The sequence below is a fragment of the Microtus ochrogaster genome, chromosome X, assembly GCF_000317375.1.
Source record: "Microtus ochrogaster isolate Prairie Vole_2 chromosome X, MicOch1.0, whole genome shotgun sequence".
Classification (NCBI taxonomy): domain Eukaryota; kingdom Metazoa; phylum Chordata; class Mammalia; order Rodentia; family Cricetidae; genus Microtus; species Microtus ochrogaster.
Window position 1 is genome coordinate 56,812,984 of NC_022026.1, and position 4,714 is coordinate 56,817,697.

At 38.5% G+C, this 4,714-nt stretch overlaps 1 protein-coding gene across 7 annotated transcripts in view; it reads left to right on the top strand.

Moving 5' to 3' along the window:
• Positions 1 to 4,714, top strand: part of Wnk3 (WNK lysine deficient protein kinase 3) — a 123,828-nt gene that overhangs the window by 71,386 nt on the left and 47,728 nt on the right. The window lies entirely within an intron of this gene.

The window sequence follows — 4,714 nt, forward strand, 5'->3', positions numbered from 1 at the left end:
GGAACTAGCTCTGTAGACCAGGCTGGTCTCAAACTCACAGAGATCCGCCTGCCTCTGCCTCCCGAGTGGTGGGATTAAAGGCGTGTTAAAGTTTTTTATAGGACTTCTCTCTGTTATGAATTCTGGTATCCACTAAGCTATGAAAAATGATGAAAGACTTTGCCACATATTTTACAGTTGTGTGCTTTCTCTCATATGAATCCTCTAGTGTTTCATAATATTTAACTGTGGTTAAAGGCTTTGCCACATTCCTCAGTAAATTCTCTCTTCCCTGTGAATTTTGTGATGTTTCCTAAGATTTGAATAGCGGTGAAAGGCTTTACCTTGGTTTTTGTGGATTCTTTGGTGTCTATTAAAAGTTATGTAATAGTTAAAGGGTTTGCACATTCATTGCATCTGTAGAATTCATCACCATTATGAATTTTGTTTAATAAAGTTTGTGCTTTGTGATTACAATATATGCCCCAACTCTATATCCTTGAATACTTATCTTTAATATGAATAGTAAGTTTTGAGTATTAATGAGAAGTATTCCTTTACATTTGTAAAGATTCTTTGACAAATGAGTTCATTGATGTTTTCTAGAATTATTAAACCATAGTTAAAGTTGCTATAAGTATTTTTTTTTTTTTTTGATTTTCGAGACAGGGTTTCTCCGTAGCTTTTTTGGTTCCTGTCCTGGAACTAGCTCTTCTAGACCAGGCTGGCCTCAAACTTACAGAGATCCTCCTGCCTCTGCCTCCCAAGTGCTGGGATTAAAGGCGTGCACCACCACCGTCGGGCAAGTATTTTGTTAAATTGATAAATTTTATTCAATATAAATATCTCTGTAATTACTTAGTGTCCATCATTTACTAAGGACTTTTCTATTGCACACACACACACACACACACACACACACACACACACACACACACAAGATTTTCCAATATCTGTCTGGAATTTGATTAAACAATACCGTGTTATTGGACAGAAAAAGATGTATTTGCCAATTTCAGAAGAATGAACCTTTTATAAAAGGACTCTAATTTATGACATTTAAATGTTTGTTCTTTGTTTTTAAACATCTTAGACACAGACTTTTTTGGTGTTGTAGATTAAACCCAGGACCATGTACATGCTAGGCAAGCACCCTACCGCTAAGCTGTACCTCCAGCAGTGTATGAACATTTTGTATAAATGATTAATATAATACTATATTTGAAATTGTTTTATTTAATAATTAAAGTGTGAATTAGGTCCCTTCCAGATTTCTTTTCAGAGGAACAAAAGTATGTTTCAAAATCGCTGGAACATGACTCACCAGAAGTAGCTAGCCTAACAAGAATATTCTCACGTTTTCTAGTCTTGATTTCTATTGGCAGTGGCATTTTTTGCCATTGTTAATTATCATACTAGTTTGTCTGTCGTGACAGAATCTTACTTTCACCCACACTTCTCTGTTTTTCCCCTTAAGTATAAAACTGTCAAGGTCACAGTTTCTATGTCTTCCATTGAGTGCTCTTTTTCTTACATACCCCTTCTTGTTCTTTTTCAAATTTGTGAACTCTTTCATTAATTGTCATTACATACATATATGTACGTGTGTATACATGGACTTCAACCCTACACAAAGAATTATAGGAAACTAAGGAATGCTGAGAGCAAGAGAAAAGGTCTTCTCCAGGGAAAGTACTTCAGTTGATTATCCAATACCAAATGGTTAGCCTTGAAACCACACCCACACACATGTAACATTATACAGACCAATAAGGTTGTACTTATTTAAAATTAGTCATTTTTTCCTTTTGCATGTTTTCAGCTTATGCTTGAGTCAGAGAGAGACGCTTATCTTATTGTACTTTGTTGACAAAGTTATTAGGCTCAGTGAGTCTTTCTGGGTGATGACATTCTTGTTGTAATATACATACACAAGTCTTAAGGCCTGGCACTTTATAGAAATGTAGTGGAATCAGGAAAATTTGATAGAATTGTCGAGTGTAGATTCAGTGAAATGTGCCTTGAACCTTAATCTGGACCCACTCATGGAGAAAATAACTGGTATTGAATTGACTGTTGAGTCTAAGGACTGTGCCACATACAAATCCTAGCAGAATTTTATATCATGTAACTGTTAGTACTAGGGGAGCTTTCTGGTTATCTAATCTGTTCCTCAATGCTGCGCTGCATCCCTGGCTTCCATGTTAAAATATTGTCTCTACAATGTTATGTATTATTTTAATGGATAAATATACATTCTAGTATATTGAGTTGTATATTTATTTGTAAAAACACATGAGAAACTTTTTATTGGCCTATCTTGCTACTTTTTCATTCATGAAATCAGTGGAATTGTTTATTTTTATTTGACCTTTGTTACCCCCTACAACCTTATGAGTGTTGAGGTTGAACTGGTCACCTTGTACATACTACCACTGAGCTACGCCATCACCCCTAGCTACATCTGTATGAAGGTAGACTATTGATTTGTGTAATGCTAATGTCAGTTAACCTTTCTGTACATTTTCTGGTAAACATATGTACTCATTTCTCTTACATATATACCTAGGTTTGGGATTGCTTGATTACAGGCTAAATGTATATTTAGTTGCACTAGATTATGTTTGAAAATTCTTCTAAAGCAGTTATTTAAAAACCCATTCACATCAGCAGCGTGTGAGACTTCTGTCTGCTCTATACCCTTATAAACACTATTTACTGTCATTCTCTTAAGTTCCAGCTGCTGTCATAGGTGTGTTGAAATAATGCAGTTTGAAATTTTGATTGTTGATTACATTTAGTCGTGTGTGTGCACGCTCATGCATGTGCATGTATGGAGGTTAGAGGACAACCTGGGACTTGGTTCTCTCCTTCCACCATGTTGGTCCTAGACATTGATTGAACTTGGATGTCAGGTTTTGCAGCAAGTACGTTTACCCACTGAGCCATCTTTCTGACCTACTTGCATTTTCTGGACAAGCAATGACAATGAATATCTTTTCATATAATTATTAGAAATCTATGAGCCTTTTTAAAAATTTGTTTTAATATTAAGCAGTTCTTTAGCTTTATCTTCTATTTGTGTGGTAGGGGTAAGTAGGGTTTTTTAATGTTTTTTTATAGTCTTTTTTATTGAGCTCTATCTTTTTTTCTGCTCCCCTCCCTACCTCTCCCCTCCCCTCAACCCTCCCCCAAGGTCTACATGCTCCCAATTTACTCAGGAGATCTTCTCTTTTTCTACTTCCCTTGTAGATTAGATCTGTGTATGGCTCTCTTAGGGTCCTCATTGTTGTCTAAGTTCTCTGGGATTGTGATTTGTAGGCTGGTTTTCTTTGCTTTATGTTTAAAAACCACTTATGAGTGAGTACATGTGATAATTGTCTTTCTGTGTCTGGGCTTCTCACTCAAAATAATGTTTGCTAGCTCCATCCATTTTCCTAAAAAATTCGAGATGTCATTATTTTTTCTGCTGTGTAGTACTCCATTGTGAAAATGTACCACATTTTCCTTATCCATTCTTCAATCGAGGGGCATTTAGGTTGTTTCCAGGTTCTGGCTATGAGAAACAATGCTGCTATGAACACAGTTGAGTACCTGTCCTTGTGGCACGATTGAGCATCCTTTGGATATATACCCAAAAGTGGTATTTCTGGGTCTTGAGGAAGGTTGTTTCCTAATTTTCTGAGAAATTGCCACACTGACATCCAAAGGGGTTGTACCAGCTTGCATTCCCATCAGCAATATAGAAGTGTTCCCTTTTCCCCATAACCTCTCCAGCATAAGTTGTCATCAGTGTTTTTGATCTTGGCCATTCTTTTTTTTTAATTTCCACCTCCCCACTCCCCACGTCCCACTCCCCTCCCCCTCCCTCTCCAGTCCAAAGAGCAGTCAGGGTGCCCTGCCCCCCTCCATCCAGGTCTAGGAAGGTGGACATCCAAATAGGCTAGGCTCCCACAAAGCCAGTACATGCTGTAGGTTCGAAACCCAGTGCCATTGTCCTTGGCTTCTCAGCAGCCCTCATTGTTTGTCATGTTCAGGGAGTCCGGTTTCATCCCATACTTATTCAGTCCCAGTCCAGCTGTCCTTGGTGAGCTCCCATTAGATCAGGCCCACTGTCTCAGTGGGTGGGTGCCCCTCTTGAGGTCTTGACTTCCTTGCTCATGTTCTCCCTCCTTCTGCTCCTCATTTGGATCTTGGGAGGTCAGTCCAGTGCTCCAATGTGGGTGTCTGTCTCTATCTCCATCCATCGCCAGATGAAGGTTCTATGGTGATATGTAAGATATTCATTAGTATGGCTATAGGATCGGTCCATTTCAGGCTCAGCTGCCCAAGGACCTAGTTGGGGACTTCTCTCTGGACCCCTGGGAACCCCTCTAGAGTCAGGTGTAAGAAGGAATCTCAGAGTTGTTTTGATTTGCATTTCTTTGATGACTAAAGATGTTTAGCACTTCCTTAAGTTTCTTTTAGCCATTTTAGATTCCTCCGTTGAGAGTTCTCTAGGTCTGTACTCCATTTTTTTTTATTGGATTATGTGATCTTTTGGTATCCAATTTCTTGAATTCTTTGTATATTTTGGAGATCAGACCTCTGTCTGATGTGAGGTTAGTGAAGATCTTTTCCCATTCTGTAGGCTGTCGTTTTGTCTTGTTGACCGTGTCCTTTGCTTTACAGAAGCTTTTCAGTTTCAGGAGGTCCCATTTATTGATTGTTTCTCTCAGTGTCTGTGCTGCTGGGG